Below are 11428 nucleotides of genomic sequence, written 5' to 3'. Positions count from 1 at the left end.
TTCTGAGACTTTTTCTTGGGAGGACTGACCAACTGAGCTCCCTCTGATGAGTGTATGTAGGTAATACCTGATGGTACTCCTGTCTTGTCAAGTGTAGTTGTCTGGTGACACCGTTCCATAGGGATCCCAAGAGACACTAGGGAAACAGATATCGACCCAGGCAGAGCCCTGCATGCTTTACACAACTGGAGGGGGGGGGGGATGCAGGTGCCTCAGAGGCTGCTCTCTAGACACTGTTTTACCTCAACAGCCATTCACCTCATAAGCGTGTAGCATACTTCGAGCCGTCCAGGCGGTGAAGCCAAGGCCTCCACTCTCTGCTCTCTGAAACACACAAAATTCCACCACCGCATAGCATGGTGGTCACTGCAGCATGCTTGGAGATTATGGTAACAGAGGGCTGGCGGCACTTACCAGTCCCCAGCTCAGGAGCCCAGGGTTGCCAAGGCTGTACCCAGCAAAAGAACACTGAGCCTTTTGGTCCCTTTCATCCCTACACCAACCAACCAACCAACACTGAGCCCCTGGGTGGAAGGCAGAAAGGGCACAGCCGACCAAACCTACATGGATAGACAGTGTGGAAGAAGACCTGTGGGTAATGGAATGTACTGAGACAGTCAGAAATAAGATGTTCCCCGCTGGACTCCAACCTGTCAGGATGTGCTGTAGTCTTCCTTGGGCATTATGGGGTTTGGAGATGGTATGAGAGATGTGTGAGGTGGGGAAGCTGCAGATAAACCTGTAGTGATCATAAATCAGTCCTTTATTAATTTAGCAGTATTAGGAAAAGGATAGATTGCTGCCCACTGGAAAGACAACCCGATGAGTTGAAGACAGGCACAACAAAAAGTGTGTTAAACATTATAGCTTTTGGCCGGAGCCTTCTTCAGCAACGAAAACACACTGAATAAGGTTTTGGCCCAAAGCTATAACGTGTAACAGTCTTCTTGTTGTGCCTACCTGCAACTCAACATGTTATCTTTATGGTGAGCAGCAATATATCATTTTCCTAATATTACTGATATTCGGATCCGGAGTTGTTCTCGCTTAATATTCCGGCATTGTAGCAGCTGACAAGAAAGACACAGTGCACAGACAATAAGTGCTGCTAGAGTGGTGCTGTGCTGATCTGGCATGACAGGCATGCCAAGGCTGAGTCATTAGAGCCATCTGTAGCAATGCACATGGATCTGAGGTGGAACACCATGGGGCAGCAAGCAGAGTCTTCTGCCTTCAACGTAGATCGCAGTACTGTTCAAGTTCAACTCTGAACTCCACAACTGCAGCTGATCAAGTCTCGCTGCAGCTGTGTTGCCCATCTAGACAAACCCCACTGGTGAGTTTAATTGCAGCAGCCCAACAGAGACTTCACAAAAGTGCAGTGTCTCCATGTCACTATGGAAAGGTCTAGAACGAGGTCACTGACTGGTGTCCATCTATTGTAATGTGGCAGTGTGCCAAACTGCAGAACCTTCTGGACATCCCAGATTGTTGACATTCGCAAGGAAGCAGCATGGAAGCAAGTACACAGCTAGTGGTGCTTCTGTTACAGCAGCACTATGGCAGCTGGCGCTCCAGATAAATCAATGGCTGCGGTTTAGACTGTTACATTGCCAGTTGGAAAGCACTAGCACACAAACAGAACATCTGGTAGAAAATCATTGAAGAGAGGAATGTCTACAATGGATTGTAGAGCCACAGAACAAGATTTTTTTTAACCAGCTCACGTCATAGTAAGAATATTATTTATTTCCTTATCTGTATAATACAAAATGCTTGGAAATACAAAGCAGAATCAGGTATAATTAACCATTTTCAAGAAGAAAGTCACTGTAATGATTCAATTAGTGTTCAAAGGAGCGAAAACAATGTAACAGTCCACTAGAAGATGAACATAGCAGCATTTTCAATGCATACTGATTGTCGTCCCTAGAAACTACGGACACTTCATCCATTCTTCAGGGCAGTCACACTGAACTGAACTGATATTTTTTCCACATTAGTTAGTGTCCCAACAGTTTCAATGATTCTTTCTACTTGCTCCCTGAACAAGTTGGGAAACCTGCAACAGTTCTCCATATAAATAACTGGCTGTACTCCAATGAGTCCACATATTTTTACCACTATCCTTTCACATGATGGGAAGTTGATGACCAGATATTTTCTCTCTCTCTCTCTACCAATAAATAAACTATATTAGTAACCATTACCCAAAGAGCATAGTTTATGTATATTTATATCAAACCTGGGAGTTTGTTGCTACAATGAACTTTTGTAGCCCACTCAAATATCATCGCAATGTCCTCATGCAAACATTTTTACCTCGAAGTTATACTCTACGAAACCTTTTGTCTAGCAATATAACAACTGCTCTTGCCTACCTTACTTTATTGTGTCTGAAGAACCAGAAGCAAAGTGAAAATACTGGAGAGGAATACAAATCACCTCAGTGGCATTGTTCTGGGAAAAAAAGTGTTGCCAGAGAGCCTGAACAGATAGTTTTCTGTGATGAAGATCATGAGAGCATCGAGTGCTTTTGGTTCTTCAACTGTTATGTCACTAACCTTGTTTGAATCAATAGTTTCACACAAATTCATTTTTCTTGCAACAGTCTAACAATGTTGCTGGTCAAAATTCACTACCTGCTGGGTTTTGTCTGAGGCATCATAAAACTGTGGAACCTATTTCAGATTTGATTATATAAATATGCCTATTAAGATTGCTAACTACAATGGTTTAATTCCAGTCATCTATGCATACTCTGCTACGTTTTATAGATGTAGCATTGCAAGTTAATATTATACTGCATTCCAGACCTTTATGGTTAACACATTCCAGTGACTTCTGCAGTCTCTCTGATGTCGTAAACTTACGACTTCTTTCTGTGGCTCCTGCTTATAAGATGCCAGAGGAAAAGACATTACCATCTGTTTCAGAAATACTGTCATTGATTTCAAAACCGCCGACACCAATTTCGGCACCAGATTCTGAAGTGGCTCAGAATTTCTTCAACAATCAAACTGTCGCCCATTTTATGACAAATGTCTGCGATCAAGACAACTGCATAAGAATACTGCAACAATTTGGGGGAACTGATCACGTCTGCAATGTTTTCAAGTGATGTGGAAGCAGTAGCATGAACAGAAATCACAATGTGTGTGTAGTTTCTAGTGATAACAATTAGTATGCATTAAAAATGCTATGTTCATCTTCTAGTGAACTGTTATATTGTTTTCACTACTTTGACTTTCTTCTAGAAAATAGTTAATTATAACTGATTCTGCTTTGTATGTCCTGGCATTATGTACTATACAGATAAGGAAACAACAAATTGGTTACACTTGCACCATTTTATAATCTTACTTCCTCCAGAACTGCTACAGATTTTCAGTACAACAGTAAGTTAGTTACACAAGAGACATATTCTGTCTTTATGGAAATATGTCAGGCCTGGTGTCTAACAGTAAAGTATGTGCCTGGAAACCAAAAAGTTGTGGAATCGAATCCTGCTCGGACCATATAATGTTTCAGTCTGCTTTTAACCTAGCTTTTACCTCTCAATGATATGAAGATTTTCCAAGAAAAATCATGTGGTTTGGACTCCACCTTTAACAATAGGTCGCCTTTTACCAGTAGAATTACTGGGGTAGGTTTGAGACAGGCAAGTCACTGCAGTGGCACCCAACTTAAAAACTTGCATCACAAGTTGAGCCATGCATAATAATTACTATTATCGTAATATGATGACTACATGAGTTATTGTTACACTGTAAACACTATTCTAGTGACGTCTTCACCTGTTATTGTAAGCAAATGGTTTAATGGTTGCATAAAATCTTGCTAAATTCCACCCAAGTGTAGATAATTATTCGTAACTTCACACAGCAGATACAATATTCTTTTTTCGGTAAGAGATGATTTTCTCTCTCTCTCTCTCTCTCTCTCTTTCTCTCTCTCTCTCTCTCTCTCTCTCTGGGCTGTACTCAAAGTTCAACATATCACATTCTGAAGCTGTTCAATGATGATGGAAAAACATAATTGTGTGTGGCTTTAGGAGTTATTTCACAAAAATACTATGCATTAATTGTACAATCATCCATGGTAACAAGTAGATAATGATGTTTTTGTTATCATGCAAGTTTATTTGCTTTTACCCGACAGAAATTCTATTTTCGTTACTTTAGTTAATAAGCTGCACGCATTTTGTTTTATATATTTTGATATTAATTTGTGAAACAATTATGTAGCATTAAATTTACAAAATAAGAAGAGGAGGTTATAATGTATAGAGTTTTTTACTTCTTCATAACAGCCATTTAATAATTATTTTAAATGACTGTGTGTTGTTAATAAGCCGTTGTAGGTGACAACAATACCTCATCCTTGTGAAATTCAGCAGAACTATTTTAAAAATGTGTAAGTTGCCGCAGCATGCCTCCTCACGCACACACCTATGCATAATTCATTAGCAGGTACAGGGTGTCCAGAAAAGGGCTCCCTGATTTCAAAATTAAATATCTCGAAAACAAAGATCGATAGAGGAATGCAGTAAACGGTATGTTTATTGTGAAAGCTGTAAGAAGTTTATACAGCAGTTTGAAATAATAGTTACAAAAGCTGCTAACAGATGGCACTGTACGCTGTACAACTCATATCAGCATACATAAGTGAAATAATCGCATGAAAACAATCTTTGCAAACAATCACATCACAATGTTTTCAAAATGTTCACCCTTGGCACTACAGAGGTGGCGCAAACGAAGAATGAAATTCGCCATCACATTTCGTAGTGTCTCAAACGAAATGGATTCACATGCCACAGAGATCGCCGATTCAAGCTTGTCCAGCATGGCGGGATGCTTCGGGTAGACCACGTCTTTCACTGTGCCCAAAAAAAAAAAAAGTCACAGGGAGTCAAATCCGGCAAATATGGAGGCCAATCCATGCCTGCACCAGTAAATTTGGGATATTCCAAAGCAATGACTCGATTCCCAAAGTATTCCCCAAGAAAGTGAAACACTTGTTCAGTCCGATGTGGTCGGGCTCCATCTTGCATAAACCATTCAGTACCTGGTCGATCCTCTAACACTTGCTGTGTGGCGACATTGTTCTGAAATTGCAACGTAACGTGCACCAGTGACCATTTCTCGAATGAAAAAAGGGCCAATAATGCCTCTGCTGCATACTTCAGCCCACACAGTAACTTTAGGAGAATACAAGGGTTTCACTTCACACCAATATGGCTTTTCGGAGCCCCAAAATCGCCAGTTCTGCTTATTCACGTATCCATTCAGGTGGAAGTGTGCTTCATCTGTAAACCAGATGCAGCCAACATCAAATCCTTCACTATCAATCATTGTGAGCATCTGATTAGCAAAGGCAACCCTTTGTTGCACAGCTCGTACGGGTATGGCCTGGTGCGTTTGAATTTTGAATGGAAACATGTTTAGGCTCTTTCTCTGTATTTTCTGTGTGCTGGAACGCTTCAAACCAGTCTCAGATGCAATTCTACGGATGGATGACATTGGACTTCACTGAATAATTCCAGAAACTGGCGATATTTTCAGGCGTAACTGCGGTTTGCTTGCGGCCAACATGCCCCACTAGATCATCAGTTATGCTGCCTGTTCGTTGAAATTTTGCGAAGAGCGTACGAATGGTTTTCGCATCGGGTCCTTTTGGAACATTAAATCGTGCTTGAAAACTTCGCCTTGTTGCCGTAGGACTCTCTTCTAACCTGTGGTACTCTAGCACCAGAAAAACGCGTTGTTCAATGGAGTACATGGTTTTAATCTCTTCCTTCAGTACTCTAACCTCCTTTCACGTTTCGATAGTGGAACTGATCGCTCTGGGCTTCGGATCACTATTTATACTAGGCATTACGTATGGCGATTACAGCGCCATCTGTTGGCAGCTTTTGTAACTACACTCCTGGAAATTGAAATAAGAACACCGCGAATTCATTGTCCCAGGAAGGGGAAACTTTATTGACACATTCCTGGGGTCAGATACATCACATGATCACACTGACAGAACCACAGGCACATACACAGGCAACAGAGCATGCACAATGTCGGCACTAGTACAGTGTATATCCACCTTTCGCAGCAATGCAGGCTGCTATTCTCCCATGGAGACGATCGTAGAAATGCTGGATGTAGTCCTGTGGAACGGCTTGCCATGCCATTTCCACCTGGCGCCTCAGTTGGACCAGCGTTCGTGCTGGACGTGCAGACCGCGTGAGACGACGCTTCATCCAGTCCCAAACATGCTCAATGGGGGACAGATCCGGAGATCTTGCTGGCCAGGGTAGTTGACTTACACCTTCTAGAGCACGTTGGGTGGCACGGGATACATGCGGACGTGCATTGTCCTGTTGGAACAGCAAGTTCCCTTGCCGGTCTAGGAATGGTACAACGATGGTTTCGATGACGGTTTGGATGTACCGTGCACTATTCAGTGTCCCCTCGACGATCACCAGTGGTGTACGGCCAGTGTAGGAGATCGCTCCCCACACCATGATGCCGGGTGTTGGCCCTGTGTGCCTCGGTCGTATGCAGTCCTGATTGTGGCGCTCACCTGCACGGCGCCAAACACGCATACGACCATCATTGGCACCAAGGCAGAAGCGACTCTCATTGCTGAAGACGACACGTCTCCATTCGTCCCTCCATTCACGCCTGTCGCGACACCACTGGAGGCAGGCTGCACGATGTTGGGGCGTGAGCGGAAGATGGCCTAACGGTGTGTGGGACCGTAGCCCAGCTTCATGGAGACAGTTGCGAATGGTCCTCGCCGATACCCCAGGAGCAACAGTGTCCCTAATTTGCTGGGAAGTGGCGGTGCGGTCCCCTACGGCACTGCGTAGGATCCTACGGTCTTGGCATGCATCCGTGCGTCGCTGCGGTCCGGTCCCAGGTCGACGGGCACGTGCACCTTCCGCCGACCACTGGCGACAACATCGATGTACTGAGGAGACCTCACGCCCCACGTGTTGAGCAATTCGGCGGTACGTCCACCCGGCCTCCCGCATGCCCACTATACGCCCTCGCTCAAAGTCCGTCAACTGCACATACGGTTCACGTCCACGCTGTCGCGGCATGCTACCAGTGTTAAAGACTGCGATGGAGCTCCGTATGCCACGGCAAACTGGCTGACACTGACGGCGGCGGTGCACAAATGCTGCGCATCTAGCGCCATTCGACGGCCAACACCGCGGTTCCTGGTGTGTCCGCTGTGCCGTGCGTGTGATCATTGCTTGTACAGCCCTCTCGTAGTGTCCGGAGCAAGTATGGTGGGTCTGACACACCGGTGTCAATGTGTTCTTTTTTCCATTTCCAGGAGTGTATTATTTCAAACTGCTGTATAAACTTCTTACAGCTTTCACAATAAACATACCGTTTACTGCATTCCTCTATCGATCATTGTTTTCGAGATATTTCATTTTGAAGTCAGGGAGTCCTTTTCTGGACGCCCTGTACATGCTAAAGGCAACCTACAAGTCTTCTGGCTGGTTTTATGCAGACCACCCCAAATCCCTCTCTTGTGTCAACTTCTTATCTCAGAATAGCACTTGCACCCAACATCCTCAGTTATTTATTGGATATATTCCACCCTGTATCTTCCCCTACAGGTTTTACCCTTCTTCAAATCCCTTGAAAGGTATTCCTTCACATAACAAGATGTCCTATCTTCTTGTCAATATTTTCCCTATGTTCCTCTCCTCTCCAGTTCTCTGAAGAACCTCCTGATTTCTTGTCAATATTTTCCCTATGTTCCTCTCCTCTCCAGTTCTCTGAAGAACCTCCTGATTTCTTATCAGTCCACCTAATTTTCAACATCTTTCTATAGCACCACATCTCAAATGCTTTGATTTGATTCTATTCTTTGCTTTTTCCCACACTTACAATTCTTAGCATTTTCTCCTCAAATTGAGGCAGACATCCATTAACTTGTGAAAGACTACTTTCAAATTTTCAGAATCAGTATTAAGTGACAAATCTAGGAATATACTACAGCCCTCTATGTACTGCTCCTCTACGGAATGCAAAGACATGACTAAATTAATCACAGGTTGCACAGAGACACATGAAGAATTATTTTTTCCCCTCTCCATACACAAAAGGAACAGGAAGAAAGTCTCTAATATATGGTACAATGAGAGTATATTTGCCATACACTTCACAGTTGTTTGCAGAATATGAGGGCAGCTACACAGTCAATGAGGAGCAGTTCTCTAAACAATGACACATCTAGAGTGATCTTGAAGCAGGCACTTAAAGCTCATATTTCAGGATGATCAGTGACAACTGCTGCTCCAAACACAAACAAGGTTGTTATCCTTGCCCAGCATGGATTGGTGTGAGCAGTGATGTTTCTGTTCAAATGCACTGGTAAGGTGCAGTGAGCTTGTACCCAATGTGTTACCTAATGGGGCAGCATACAGTGCAAGCCATCCAGCGGCACTGCCTGCAATAGGCATGCTGGCCGGCTAGTCAGAATAAATGAAACATTCTTTGCATGCTTTGGTGCAGCAGGTGGCAGATTCAGTGTAGTGACAAAACAGAGGCGTGCGCATGCCAGCTGTCCTGCACTCTTCCTCAAATGATTTTACAGAAACTATTTGGTAAAAAAAAATAGCCTTATATGATGATGGTCGAAGTAGAGAGGATATAAAATGTAGACTGGCAATGGCAAGGAAAGTGTTTCTGAAGAAGAGAAATTTGTTAACATCGAGTATAGATTTAAGTGTCAGGAAGTCGTTTCTGAAAGTATTTGTATGGAGTGTAGCCATGTATGGAAGTGAAACATGGACGATAAATAGCTTAGACAAGAAGAGAATAAAAGCTTTCGAAATGTGGTGCTACAGAAGAATGCTGAAGATTAGATGGGTAGGTCATATAACTAATGAGGAGGTATTGAATAGGATTGGGGAGAAGAGAAGTTTGTGGCACAACTTGACTACAACAAGGGATCGGTTGGTAGGACATGTTCTGAGGCATCAAGGGATCACCAATTCAGTATTGGAGGGCAGCGTAGAGGGTAAAAATCATAGAGGGAGACCAAGAGATGAATACACCAAGCAGATTCAGAAGGATGTAGGTTGCAGTAGGTACTGGGAGACGAAGAAGCTTGCACAGGATAGAGTAGCATGGAGAGCTGCATCAAACCAGTCTGAGGACTGAAGACAACAACAACAACAACTACATGTCAGCTTAATAGTGAACAGCCTATCACTTCCTTACAGATCACAGTTATTGTCATACTTTCAAATTAAGTATGCCATGACATGAAATTCGAACAGTTTGCAATGAAAAGTAGAGGTCACTAAGGGTTTGTGTTTTGTGCATGTTAAAACATACATTTCGGAGTATGAAATGTAGCTAATATACTGAATTTTGCTTTAGACTTTGGAGGAAGTCTATATCTGTTTCCAATCTCGAAAAAATGGATTTTATGTATTGCACTCACTCATGCCCGCACATCCAATGATACTAGCCTTAACGTCTGTTGTATTTAATATATGGTACAAGATATAACTAGTTTTTGGCATGTGGTTAATATGCACGACTTTCAAATGTGTATCGCAATAGAAGTAACTGAAATTTTATTCAAGGGAATAATTTCTTTTTTAAACACTATAAATCATTGGTGAAAGAGGAAACTGTGTGAGTGCGCAACAACATAAGTGAAGAGATTACACATTTGTTTTTATGCAGCAATGAAATATTTCTTGAGCTACTGACTTGTACTGTCCCTGGTTGCTTTTTTTAAAAACCAACTATGATTTAGGATTCTGTCACAATTACAGCTGCACTAGCACTTTAGTGAAGTTGTGTAAACTATGGTGTGTTTTGGCAAAAGAAACAAAATTAATTTAAGTATTACTCAGAAATCGCCAGTGACGATGTACCTCTGAAGGAAAAGAAAAAGTTAACAAATGAAGTGAAAAGAAGTCATCACTACCATTGCAATTGCTGGAGTATCCTGTAAACTAGTGTACTTTTACTGATGGAACTGGAACTTACTACAGGGTTTTCTTTCTAACTCTATGATCTCTGAAATATGAGGGAAAAAAGGAGGAAAAAAAGAGTCACAGCAAATAGTGTACCAACTTTCTGTTACTATCCTAGTACAAAGTGGGGGACTGATCTTTTTCACTTCAAATGTCTTTTTGTTCATCAAAGATACTTATAATCTATTTCCATCTGGACAAGTAGTCCACTGGGTTCCACAAGCCATCAGTGGTTAACAGCTTTAAATTTACAAAATAGTTAAGGTTGTCCAAATGTGAATTACTATTCTTAAGCTAAAGATCAGAGTAGTTCTTTCTGTGAATTTTTTCATGTCTCTCATATCACTGAAATGTAGGGCAAAAACCCTTGTTATGTTTCCATTCCAGCTAGTATTTATTCAACACACCTAGGTTATGGGATTCCACAGAAATTGTGACAGAATTGGTGATTTATGTTCGTCCTACATTGTAACCTTTTCTTCTTTCTGTGCAGTATTATCAGCGCTGAGTTGAGAGTTACTTTTCTTTTGTTTCCAAGTAAAATTTGGCTTCTTTAACCAAAATACAGTTTGTACAACTTAACTCCAAAACATGTTAATACTGTTGTCCTATGACGGGATCTTGATCATAGTCAGTCTAATAGTAAACAGGCAAGCAAGCGAGTTCAACAAAGGTCGATAGCTTACAAAACAGCAAAAAAGTTACTTCTACTGCAATTTAATATGGAGGTTTTGAATATTAACCATATATCAAAATACTCTCCTCTTTGTGTGTTAGCAATTGTCACAAACTAATTTCAGTATCTCAAACCATTTATGAAAGACAATGGATGTTAAGAATAATTCAATATAGCCTTATCATTGTGCACTCAGGTGAAAATGAGATACGTAAAACCTATTTTCTCAAGACTGGAGACAGATGGACTTCTTCCCAAGTCTAAAGAAAAATGCAATATGTTAGCTAAATTTCATACACAGCAATGTATGATGTAAAATGCACCAAATGCATACCCGTAGCGATTCCAATTTTTATTCCAAACTATTCAAATTTTATCCTGTGGTTTACTTAATTTGGAAGTATCATAAAACTTTGACCATTAATGAAAATATAGACAATTTCCATGAAGCTGACATGTAAGATTATAAATAACAAAAGCTTTTTAACAAAGTAAGTTTCTGTGAAACTGTCTGAGAAAGAATGCACGACAGATGGAATGTGCACAATGCACTGTTCGTTCAATGCTACTGATGTTCTGACTGGCAGGTTAACTAGCATTCTCTGTGTGCATCAAATTGATCTGGACAGTGTGGTGAGTCAGCACACAGACTACTAGTCTCTCTCTCTCTCTCTCTCTCTCTCTCTCTCTCTCTCTCTCTCACACACACACACACACACACACACACACACACACAA

Source organism: Schistocerca serialis, chromosome 2, assembly GCF_023864345.2.
Source record: "Schistocerca serialis cubense isolate TAMUIC-IGC-003099 chromosome 2, iqSchSeri2.2, whole genome shotgun sequence".
NCBI classification, from domain to species: domain Eukaryota; kingdom Metazoa; phylum Arthropoda; class Insecta; order Orthoptera; family Acrididae; genus Schistocerca; species Schistocerca serialis.
The sequence above is the reverse complement of the archived record's forward strand: the minus strand, read 5'-3'. Positions refer to the sequence as shown.